This window comes from Meleagris gallopavo, chromosome 14 (genome assembly GCF_000146605.3).
Source record: "Meleagris gallopavo isolate NT-WF06-2002-E0010 breed Aviagen turkey brand Nicholas breeding stock chromosome 14, Turkey_5.1, whole genome shotgun sequence".
Taxonomy (NCBI): domain Eukaryota; kingdom Metazoa; phylum Chordata; class Aves; order Galliformes; family Phasianidae; genus Meleagris; species Meleagris gallopavo.
The window spans coordinates 735,601-748,221 of NC_015024.2; the positions used below are offsets into that span (position 1 = coordinate 735,601).

General features: G+C 45.6%; 1 long non-coding RNA gene across 1 annotated transcript; it reads right to left on the reverse strand.

The window, feature by feature from the left end:
* Positions 1 to 744: 744 nt before the first annotated feature.
* Positions 745 to 7,571, reverse strand: LOC104913095. The gene is made up of 4 exons (XR_004161278.1): positions 6,876 to 7,571; positions 3,652 to 3,752; positions 2,940 to 3,003; positions 745 to 2,003 (listed from the first exon to the last, which is right to left on the reverse strand). It is a non-coding gene; the product is annotated as an uncharacterized LOC104913095 (long non-coding RNA).
* Between the last annotated feature and the right edge of the window lie 5,050 nt (positions 7,572 to 12,621).

Sequence of the window (12,621 nt, forward strand, 5' to 3'; positions counted from 1 at the left end):
AGCAGAAAGCCAGTTTTAGTATGGTCTTCTACAGCAAGGCTGTGTTGGTTACACAGAACGCCTGAGGAGGCCCAGGCTTTCTTTCATAACCTGAAGCCATTCAAGGACCACAAAGATTCAGAAAAGTATTCTCCCCAACACTGATTTCCTACATCAAAGTTCAACTCTAGAAAGACTATGGACCTTCCAGTTTCTAGATCAATGTCCTGTCTCTTTCATTGCAACAGCATTGCTCACATGGTTATCCCTGTCCAAGGCAGTGAATCCAGCAAGGCTACCACTGACCAGGGCTTTGGCAGAGTTCTTGAAGGAGCAGGGAGGTGATCATCCCTCTGTATTCAGCACTGGTGCAGCCGCATCTTGAGTGTTGTGTTCAGTTTTGGGCCCCTCACTACAAGAAAGACATCGAGGCCACGGAATGTGTCCAGAGAAGAGCAACAAAACTGGTGAGGGGTCTGGAGCACCAGTTTTGTGAGGAGCAGCTGAGGGAGCTGGGACTGGTCAGTCTGGAGAAGGGGAGGCTCAGGGGAGACCTCATTGCACTCTACAACTTCCTGAAGGGAGGCTGTGATGAGGAGGGGTTTGGCCTCTTCTCCCAAGCAACAAACAGGACCCGAGGAAATGGCCACAAGTTGTACCAGAGGAGGTTTGGGTAAGACATAAGGAAAAGCTTTTTCTCTCAGACAGTGGTCAGGCACTGGAATGGCTGCCCAGGGAGGTGGTGGAGTGGCCCCGTCCCTGGCAGTGCTCAAGAGATGTCTGGATGAGGAGCTGTGAGATCTGGTTTAGTGCTTGTGGTAGCAGTGGTGGTGGGAGGATGGCTGGACCAGAAGATCTTGCAGGTTGTTTCCAACCTTGTGATTCTATGATTCTATGATTCTTGGTTGATCTCTTTCTATGATCGTCTGCTCCCACCTGACAAAGAAAATCCAAACAGGTGCCTCTTTCAAGAGTAGCCAGCTTATCCCCTAGCACCTACACTCTTAAACTGGTCTTGAGACAGGAGATCAGCTAGCCCCACAAAGAAGAGAACTATTCCTCAAAGTCAGTGAGAAAGCCCTCAAGGTACAAGCTATTGCAGCTGGAAGAAAAAAAAAAAAAAGAAGAAGAAAAGAAGCAAACAAAAAAGCAGCAGGTGTGAATGGTAGATGCTTATGATAGTACTGCTACCAGAAGAAACTCTTAGCAAGCCATGACCTCAGCACAAAGCCTCTTCAAACACCAACCTCTGTGTTTGGCGAAAGCTACCATTCCACATTATACAGACATACAGAAGCCTCTAATAAATACAGCTCCTGACTGCTTTTTGGTTTCATTAAGACATGCCCATGGTAATATAATGGGAAAACAGATTGAGGAGATGGGAAGAACTGTCTAAAGACAGTGATATCTATTCTAAAGAATGCCAAGCAGCTTTAAAATGACAGCGTTTAGACTTCCAGATTTCAAGAGACCAGCCAGGGCTATTAATGATCACTTACACTGCATAGAAGTGTTCTTGAATGTCTCAAAACCAACTGTTTTGGCTGAGACAGAAAGATATGGTTTCTTCATAGGCTTTAAGTGATAGAAAAAAAAGCATTGCATCCCTTGGTAATTGGCGCCAACTGTTAAACAGTCACCATTAAAAAATATGCTTAAATTTATCTAACTGTATGTCAAGTAGCTCACCTATGCTAAGCTTTCATCTGTTTTTCATCCATGCTCAGGCATCACTTCATCCAATGAAATTTATCCCTGCATTTGCAGGCTGACATAGCAAATGATACTCAACTGTTTAGGCCAGGAGGAAAAGGATGCTGCGTTCTGCTGCAAGGTTGAGCTGCCATCTGTGACCCTGAGCTTGCTTCTAACTACTCTGTGTTTCAGAAATAAAAATAAATTTAACCTTACCTGAAGATCTGAACAGAAACTTGAACAGACTTCTCCAGCAGAATGGTGTAATCCAGTGGCACTGACATTCTGGAGTCTGGTGTGGGGCACAACGGTCAGCCAGAACCAAGCTGCAGAATGAGAATTGTGAGAACATAAATTAGAGTCCTGTGGGCCTTGAAAGAGCATAGAGAGGAGAAAAGGAGATCTCAGGTCTCTCTGTGAACTGTAGTCCCCCACTCTATCACATCAAGATAGCTGTGCCATTCACAATCACAGAGGATCACAGCAGCAGCATTGTGCACAAGCTGTCAGTCCACACATAACCACTCCATGGAGGAAGTGGCACTAACTGGCACTACTTTAATACTGGGCTGTAAACTGTATCAGAAGTGTTTTCTGCATGGGTCAGTCATTCTTCCCATGAAGGCATGAGCATACAGGGTAGGGGTGAGCACAGAGAAGGCCCCTGCAGCTCCATACCAGTACTCAAAAGCAGCAGATCCTCAGCAGACTCTTGAACACTGGCAGAGGACTGCTCTTGTGTTAGTAAAACAGCCATCAGGCTTTGCTCTCTCCCAGCCACAGTCTCAAAAAAAGCCACACTGACAAGATGAGGCTTGACAAAGAGCCTGTGTGTAGGTGATAAGATCAGGAATTTCTCTTCTCCAGGATTGAGATGTGCACTGGGATGAGACAGAACAAACAGGAAAGGGGAGGGAGCCCCATTACATTTAACTGCAGTGTTGGATCCGATCTAGCACTGCTAGGTTTCTAGCACTGATCTATATTGCTTTCTTTCCTCACAGAAAGAAATAAGCACCTCGTTTGTGAATCTTGAAGTAAATCATGCCACAGCCTAACAGTGAGCTTGTGGATGCAGGACATGGCCCGCACTGCCAGGACTCTGGCACTGGGCAGCCCAGGGTTCCTGCAACCTAAGCATCACCAAAGCCAGAATCAACACCTCATCACACACAAACCCACACAAAGAAAAGCAAGCTCTATACACTCCTTAATGAATTGCCTCAGTGTGACACACAGCACATAGTAGAGCTGCTTCTTACCTTGTCTGTAGATCAGTGGTGTTTTCCAGTGATGGATATTTGTCTGTGTGGTTTCACAGCCTACCTGAAATAATTACAACAAATCTGTTTTCCTTGGGTCTGTAGGCAACATCAGGAGGTTTGTTTTGTTTGTTTTTGTTTTTTCTGTAGGAGAACTGATATGAGACCAGTATGTCAGAAACAAGCAGCAGGTCTCTCCTCTCTTGTACTAATTACCTTCTTAATGACTCTGTAACTTTTTAATTCCAGGTACTTCTCAGTGTAGAAGTACCACCAGACAGGACCAAGGCTTAGAGAGCTGGAGCCAGGACAAAACCAGTCCTGCGGTTAGACTGAGCTCGCCACCTATGAAAATTCCTGCTTTCTGCTGAGCCTGAGACATGCACTTACACATCTCCCAGATCCAGCTGTAAAAGTAGTCAAACCTGCTCTAGTTTGGACTTAGAATTAGCAAGCAAGGAAAAAGACAGGAATCTGACTTCAAATACCCAGTACTGATTTGGCTCAAGCGTTCCCCTTTTCATGCCTCCAGACTTTTTCTTCCCTCTCCCCTATCAGCAGCCCTCTCTGCAAGGCAATCATCAAGTAATACTCAACATCTTGTCTAAATAATCACCCCATGTTTTCTAGCCTACCAGGATGGAAAACCTGTCTGACTGCCCAAGCTTCTGCAGGAAACATGATGAGGTGCTAAGAAAATAATTCTGCTTACAAACTTCTTGTAGCTGGATGGAGCTTTTGGCTGGCTGCCAGCTCTCCCTACACGTTGTCTCACCAAGACTCTCCTTTTGCTTCCTGTTCCCTAGGAAGTCTCTGCAAGAGAGCAAAGAAACCAGGATTAAATATATATGACAGAGTCAGGCCAAGGCACACAGTCTGAATTCCCAAAGTACAAGACAAATCACGGATGAACAAACATAATGTGGGCTTACATTTAGCACGAGCCCTCTGTGAATGTGATTGGAACAGCTGCACCTTCCAGCCCAGCAGATTCTGTTAAAACATGGTCTGCAGTGCAACAGATCCCAGAGAGACAGGAGACATGAAGCATTTAGAAAGAGACTGTAGGGATTTGACATCATCTTGAATTCCACCAGGACCACTACCTTCAAATGGCGCTTAAGGCACCAATGTAAAATGAATGAGTGCTCTGAGTCCCAGCCCAGAGCTGCCCAGGTGGAGCTGCAGGACTTCAGTATCTTGATTGGGAAAGGAGGAAATAAAACAGGAAAGCTGTCTGAACTGTCCTCTCCCTCAATGCTTAAGACAGGCACTCAGTGGCCCCTAACACCATCCAGAGCAGCTGAGGGGTGAGTGATGCTGTCAGTGTAGCTCCAAATGTATTACCTGCTAGAGGTGAGCTGATAGTAGCAGAGTGAAGGAATATGGCCCAGACATGGCTGGTGTTGTATTCTTAGTTTTCCCAATGTAGTTCTCTATGGGTCTGATGCAATACTCTAATTTTTTCCATAAGATTAACGAATCTAAAGGCCGCTTTCAACTGTCAAGTTTTTGAAGTATTACCATTAGCAAAACACTTGATTGTGAAAATGTTGGGTATTTAAGTTGGCCTTGGTCTTTGTAGATTCTGCATCTGTTCAGGAGCCTTAGAGTTAAGCTACCGTGCAGCCACAGCACGACACACAGTGCTGGGGAAATCCCACCGAGTCTGGCTGCATTGTCAACCCAGCAGGAAGCTGAAATCCCACAGGAAGGGCTGTTCTAATGATGCTTCCAGGGCAGTTTTGGAGAGCTGAGACATTTTTGTACCAAGGCCAAGGCAGACCTGTCCAGTACCTCCAAAAATGTGGCTCAGTTGAAAAATTTCCTCCAAAACAATGTGTGTGAGAGACTTCTTCTGGAGTTTCATTTACTGATGAAAGCAACACCATATTTTCTTTTTTCTCCAGAATGTTGCATTTCTTTTGGTAGGACAAAGAAGTGCCTCTCTCCATCATTCATGCCCATTTCCACACTACTCAGCGGACAAAGCTTGCAACAGATGAAAAGGAAGAAAGCTTCTGCCACCAGAGTCATGATTTTTAATGAAGTATTTTTAACATTTTTCCTGAATAGGGAACACCAAAGCAACCAACTCCACCTCATATAGCTGACACTTCTTCAAGAAACAACCATCAGCACCATGAGAACATTCACTGTCATACAGTAGGGAGTGGTGAGGTGTAGACAGCAGCTGAATGAGCTCTATTCAAATGCTTTGCTGAACTGGTGTTTAAGTGAGGAAATGCCCAAGGAAGCCTGGAGCCAGAGTGTTTCCTATGAGACAGTGAATCAAGATCTTCCTCTTCCCTGTGACTCAGTGTCACAGGAGGCAAACTGTAGATGACTTCTGGCTGGCTGAAGCCATAGCCATGGTATTAGGAGCGGGCTGGCTGCTCTGAATGCATGCATGACGCTGGAACAGAAGCGGGACAGGAGAGCTGCTGGGGAGGCCCTCCATCATCACAGCTGCCTCAGTTTCAAAGGCTAGCTTGCACCAGTCATGCTGTGAAGATGTCAAATGGGGTAAAGCAGGCACATGTGGCCTCTGCTTTGTGCTTCATGTGAGAAGAGCTGAGGAGGAAAAAAGAACAAAAACAAAACAAAAAAAACCAACACAAAAATCAAGACTCACAACAAAGGAAGAGCTAAGAGCTGGGAAGAAAAACACTTTCTGGTCACAAAGAATAAGTGAAGCTTATTCTTGCAGTTGCCTGCTGGAGAAAAGGCTGCAGGATTATCCCTGCTCATGCAATGCACAAATCTCTTGATAAAATACAGCCTTTCTGCCATCCCATTCAGCCTCTTCAGAGGTGTTCTTTCATGCCTGTAGCCATGTAGTCTCATGACTGATTCTCTTTACCCAGATCTCCTGTTTGGCCATATTGCAGGAGAGGGACAATGCTGAAGAGTGAAACATCTTCTGAGTTTCTAAGAAGCCTGCACTCCTCCTTTTTTAGGTGATTAAATCACCTAAAAAAAAAAAAAAAAAAAGCTTCATATAAGAAAAACAAGGGGAAAAAGGAGATCATATCTAAACCCAGCCAAATATTAGAAAGTAAAGTGACTGCATTCACATATAAAACAAACCTGTGGATTAGTGTGACCACATCAGAGCCTGCAAGGCCTAGTAACTGTTCTGCATGGGGTTATTGCCCACACCCTTTCAGCAAAAGCTACCCGCAGCTAATGCCATCTTCTTGCTCACTTATTTGGAGCTCTTGTTTGGAAACTCAAACCCAGTATACCAGGAGCAACTACTTCCAAATACTTCTTTGATGATTATTCACCCACTTGCAATATTCCACGAGCATTTGTCACTACCAATTAACTAGAAAATACTATTTGCAAAGTAGAGATGAACAAATGGTACACAGACAAGTTCACATTCTGGCTTAAAACAGGTTCCACTTTTGTTTAACATGGCTGAGGCACATAGCCAGCATCTTCCAAAAAGCTTCCAGGGACTGAAACACTACAGCCTGCCCAGGCAATCTACCCATGACTTCGTCCTCCTCAACTACTCTGCAAAGCCACTCCACTCCAAAGTTTCATGCAGCCATTGTTGCATCAGCCATAATAACTTCTCTGAGAGTAGAGAGACGTGATGAAACATCAGGAAAAAAGAGTGCACAAGGAAACTCTGTGATCCCAGTCCATTTCGTGCAGTTAGCCCAAATAAAAGGAAGTGAAACCTCAGTCCTGGTAAGAACTGTGAGATTCTGGCAACTGATTTAACAGCAGCCTCAACTTGAGCTGCTGCCATCTCATCTTCAGAAGGGGGAGTGCAAAAACTCCTCATCCATGAAGAAAAAGAAATCCATGTTGGATTGATTGTAACTCTCACTTCAGGGCCAGCTTCTATGAGCAGTGCTCATAAACATGAACACACGTTGGACTCTCACTTTAGGAGCACCCCATCTGTGATCCACTCACCTGGCTTGTATATTGTTGTGCAGAAGGGAACCAAAGTTGCTGCCTGGTCTCCACTTCATCACTCACTGGAGAGGTCTCTCTGTAGAAACTCGAGAGATCCTGGGAGGAAATGGCACAAGGAGTAAATAAACCACAATGCTTAGTGTAATCTAACAGCTCGCAGAAGAGCCGGTCTTGATTCCACTGCTGCTCTGTACACTGATGTTTCTGGCATGTGCTCATGCACGTTATCTGAACACAGTCAGCACTAGAGGATCTCATCTCTGATAGGAAGCTTTGCACAAAAGGACAAACAACAGCAGCAAAAGCTCTGATTTCCTCCAAAGAGCCCCATCTCTACACAGAAGCCATCACCCCTAGCTCAATGCTGCATGAAGGCACTTTCTGCCTCCCCATGAAATAACCAGCAGAATCTGCACCATAAGTGCTTCCTGCAAGGCAAAGCAGCAGCAGGTGAGCCCAGTGTACAGCCCTGACAAGGAAACATTTAACACTCTCTGCTTACACACTGGGAAAAACTAAAGTCACCCCGAAAGGCAGGGAAGAGGTACCATCATGAGGAAACATAAGGAGGTAGCAGAGACAACCGAGACACCCAAGAAAAAGCCATATTCATTCTCTTATTCAGGCTTGAGATCCCAGAAGAGGCCTTTTTTCCTGGTCTGCAGCAGTATGAAACATCCTTCAGATGACAGCAGCAGTTGAACATCCTGCAGTGCCTTTCACACTGTTTGGGGTACCGAGGAAGTCGAAGCCCTGGCTGCTTCCCAGGGCACCTCCTGCTTCCAGCTGCCACACTGCTGGTTCCCATCGAGCCACAGGAGAGCTGGGCAATCCATTTGGTTTCACAGAAAACAGTTCACAGAAAAGTGTATGAAGGTATTCAGATTCCCAAACAATCTGGCAGTTAATTCTGTGGGTTAGAATCTCTGTTGTTTGTTTTTTTTTTAATGGCCTTTTTAAACCTAACGTGATTTTTTAGTTGATTTTATGTGGGGATAACATATTTACAGTTGAACACAAAGAAAATCTGGGGCTAATTCTATCTCTTTTCACATTTGCCAGCCCTTAAAGAGGGGATTACTGCGTCTTCTACCTGATTTTTTCCATTTGCCCACCAAACTGTGTGACTGTTGCTCCCATCTCAGCCAGGATGCTGAGGAGCCCAGTCCACAGCCTTCCCAGGGCTGGGCCAGCTCCAGTTTTTATCAGCCCTATGCCATTTTGAAAAGGAGTTGTTAACTGCCTTCTAACCTTACAGAGGAGTCTAAGCCGACTTTCCCTTGCAGAACCAGATAGATCTCTCAGCACAAACTGGCAAAGGTTTGTTCATCCTGTTGTTACACCAGCTGCTCTGTGGATTACACTGACTAGTGTAGGGGGAGCGTTACAGTTCCATTCCAAGCTGACAGGAGATAACTCATCCAGCCGCCCTGTGCAGTAACAGGGTATTGATCCCAGGGATTTCTGTATCAAGGCTCCCCAGGACCAAAACAGCTCTCTGACAGCAACGCCCTTACCTGGGCCGCTCAGAACTTAGTCTCCTCTGGAGGTGATTTTCCAGTGAGATCTGTGCTTTTGCTGCAGCTGGCCGTAAAGAACAATCAAATCTAATTTCTCACCTACTGCTTATTTTCACAATGAAAATGAAATTTTCCAAATGAAAATTTCCAAATGAAAAAGAAATAAAATATAAATAAATATCTGGAACATCTCAGAGTCCTGTACCATTTTGTCAAATCTGCCTGAAATCTGCAGGTGGGCAGCAATGACACAGGATGCTTTTTTTTCCTCAAACTAAACTAAGAAGGACAGTGGATATATATGTTTCTACTGACACGTCTGCAAAGGCAACTGACTGAAGTGAAGACAGTGAATAACAGTCCCCTGCCCCAAAGTCATCCCAAACACTTTACTGGGAGATTGAGGTCACATCCTCTGACTCCTAAACCGGCATTGATCCACCTGACCGATCTCTGGATGAAAAGCATGTCAGGCTAAAAGCAGTGTGCTGTTAAGTCTTCCTTACAGTTCCATGTTAAAAAGAGGAAAGCAGCACAAGGTCCCTGTCACAGCTACGAGTCATCGCAGAATTGCTTCTGCCCACGACAGCACAACTCCTCTGACAGGCTGGCAGAAAAGCTAAATAGAGAACCTGAATCAAACCTGTGATGTTCCCAAAAGATGTCCTGAAGTGATCTCCTCTTAGCAGTTATTTTTAATATAGGCTGGACTGTGTCATCCTGGAATGGAGTCAAATGAAAATAAGAGATTTAAAGAACTTCACTTCCTCCCTGCTGTCCCTGCGCTCTGCATCAGTCATCACTTCTCAGTTTGTAAACTCTTAATGTGATTTGCACAGGGCCAGGCAAATCAGGCTCTTCCATTTACTCCTATCCATGTATTCTGGTATTCTGGTAACAGGCTGTTCAACTGCTAATGCTTCTGTTTTCCAACTCATTTCATTTTCTCTAGCGACTTTCTTTCGGAGAAGTAGATAACCAAAGCCTTAGGTTCACTCCACGTGGATTCCATCTCTCATTGGTGCCAGCTGTTTCTTTGCAGAAATGCTACTTATGTAGGAAGCAGGTACAAAATCTCTCTCAGTGCTGAATCTAGTTTATTTCCCCGTTTCCGCTCCCTTTTCACCATCAATCAACCCACAAAGCACCGAATGCTGCTCTGCCCAGGGTTCTCCCCCGCTGCCTCCCCTGCCTTTCCTGCCAGTCTCTCCCAAGGGATAGCCAAGGAAACCTGTCCACACCTACACACACTGGTGCTGCGCCTTTGTTTTGGGTACTGACGTCTCTTTGGGGTGGAGGCCACCATTGTTTGAGCTCCCCAATTCCACAAAGGAGTGCTAATGATTCCTTACAACCGCAGTAAGTTCAGTAAATGAAGGGTGGCAGCTACACCCAACCCATAATATTGTTTTTCCTCTGTTACATGTTAGAAAGGGGTTTTCTTCCTTTTGCCATGGGAAGGTGGCTGAAGTCCAAATGTTGCAGCACTGCCTAGGCAGGAACACTAACCCTAACAGGATTTCTGCCAAACATGCAGACTGTCAGGAGGCAGAGCTGGGGCTCACCAGCCCTGAGCCAGGCAGAAGAGCACCTGGGACCATTTGGATTGGAAGACAGAACTGGGCTCCTTCTCCCACATGCCAGTGTGTCAGCCCTCGTGAGAAAGGGATGCAGCCAGTGACGGAGCAGCCATCTGTGGTGTTCAAACAAAGGAGACTGACAGCGCCAACAGAAAAGTACAACTGTGCTATGGAAAGCAGATGCTTTTTCACAAAAATAAAATGACACTCATTCAGCCTGTGAAAGGTATTTCTTGCAGAGAAATTGCACAAGTGCCAATCTGGAATCCCCTTGTTTGTCTCAAGGAGTACCCAGCTCTTCAGGTCTCTCTGACTTGAAGAGTGCAACCATGCACCAACCCTTGGCATCTGGAAGCACCATATAAAGTAAACAGTAGGAGGCATTACTTCCCCTTGTACAGTATGAATGTTACACGCAGGAAGAAATGAAATATTACAATCAGAAGTCTTATTTTGCAGAAGCTAATCTCATTTTTCACGTTCAGTGCAACATCAAGCTCGTCCTCTCAAAACTGCACTGTGTTGAGTCTTGTAAGTTTGGAGTGAAATGATTCCCCATAGAAAAGTTTCATTGTCCCAGAAAAGAATGAGAACAGTGTAAAAAACCAACAAAACAAGTGGTGAAAATTAAAAGGAGGTGGCTTAGAAAAATCCCATCTAGATATGCAGCTTCTCAGTACCAGGGTGAGGAAATGGGTTTTGCTTTCAAGCAAGGGTGGGCCAAATCCTTGGCTGAATAAATCAGCACTGACCTGCTCGTATCAGTGGCTTGTTGCTGATTCACAGCAGCTGAGGGTCTCACCTGCAGTCCTGACAGTATCATGGGAATTTAAATTAAAATCACTTGCAGATGTTGTTTTGATGTTATGTTGTTAAAAACCAAACACACCAAAACAGAACTAAATGAAAATTAATCTAAAATGAGGGAGAGTAAAGGAAATGCCTTTCCAATGCAATGTGGAATCAGAGGCTAGAAAAAACTACAAGACAATATGATGAAATCCCTTGAAGCATTCTTACTGACTAACAAGTCTCTTCGTTCCAGAATAAGGCCATTGGTGGTGTGAAGATTTCAGGGTTTAGTGTGTTTCCTTATGCCCTCTACGAGCTCATGGTAATTCATGGAGCAAACAGCACTATGGATACACAGAATTAACCTGTTTGCAAGTTAACCATGACCATGCTCCCCTTTCACTCGTCCCTTAAAGCACACATGGGCAGGACAGGCCTGAAGCCAGTAGGCCCAGCCCAGCACCTCTCTGCCAGCTCACCCACTGCAACCAGCCAAGAGGAACAGAAGGGTATCCTTCAGCAACAGGCACAGAAACAGAAAACAGCCTGGGAACCCGCGGCACATCACAGCACACAGGGGAGAGGCACACCCCATTGCCAGAGCTTGTGCAACTCTGCTTCCATTTAGTCACAGGGCGGATGCGAGCAGTACTATCTTGGATTCACGCGCAGTGGGGAGCAACAGCCTTCCCACAGAGCACCCCCAGGCTCTCTACTCCCACTCGTGGTCTTCCCTCCTCGTAAATCTGTCCTTCCAGCTACAGCAATGACTTCGCCATCAGCCTTGCCCAATCTAATGATGCCCCAGACCTCTCCAATCCCAGACAGCCGGGCCTCCAGCGAGTGCTCATCCTCCTTTAGGACGAGAAAGGAAGATGCTAATTCACTGCTCAAGTGGGTGGAGGTCTTTATTATGTTTCAGGCCTGAGAAATCTCACTGGTGCACCAAGAACCCCAGAGCTCCTTCCTAATTACACAGCAGAGCACCGCATGATTCATGTCAGCAGCTGCCTGGCCCCCTCACCTCAATCCTTGCTGGTGTAACACAACAAATCCGAGTGGAAGTGATTAGCAGGTTACAACCGCAGTCGCCTGCTCCCCAGCTCCCACACGAACCAGGCGCCACGGATGAGCCACGGGCAGCAGTCAGAGGCCTGTTGAATCATGCTCTTCTGCATTGCAACACTGCAAGCTGCACTTCAAAACCCATCGCCTGGGTTGCTCTCAGATTCCCCACTGAAGGCAGGAGGATGGATGGAGAACCCAGACTGAGAGGCATTTTTAAATTCCCAGGGGTGGTTCAAAAATTAGAACTAGCTCTGGGGCTTGTTTGTTTGTTTGTTTTTCCCTTACCATTTCTCTTTCTTTTTGGTCTGATTAACTTTGGTGATTGACTTGCACAATTTAACCAGGTTGGGCCCGATGAATCACTCATCTTCAGCAAGCAACTGTGAGAGATTGCAGGCCACAAAGGGTTTTTGTTTCAGTAACAAAAAGCAAAGAAAAACAAAACAAAATGAGATAGGGAACAGGGAGAAGGAAAAAAAGACAGTGGGCCAACAGCACTCATGAATATCCTTCCGCTGTCTGGCCTCAGACAACTACCAGCACATTCAATTGTACGAGTGCCAGACCTCCTAGGAAATCTAATAGGCTGCTGTTATTTTTAAAGCTACATTGTAGGTAGCTGTTCCATGTGAAAGACCAGCACATTGGATTTATAGGTACTTGTGCCATTAAGCCACTTCAGATCTCTCACTTCCATAAATCTGTGAGGCTCGCAGGATCTGCCTTTCAACACTACCTCTCTTTTCTGAGTATGGCCATTTGGAAGTGTCTATCACCGCTGCA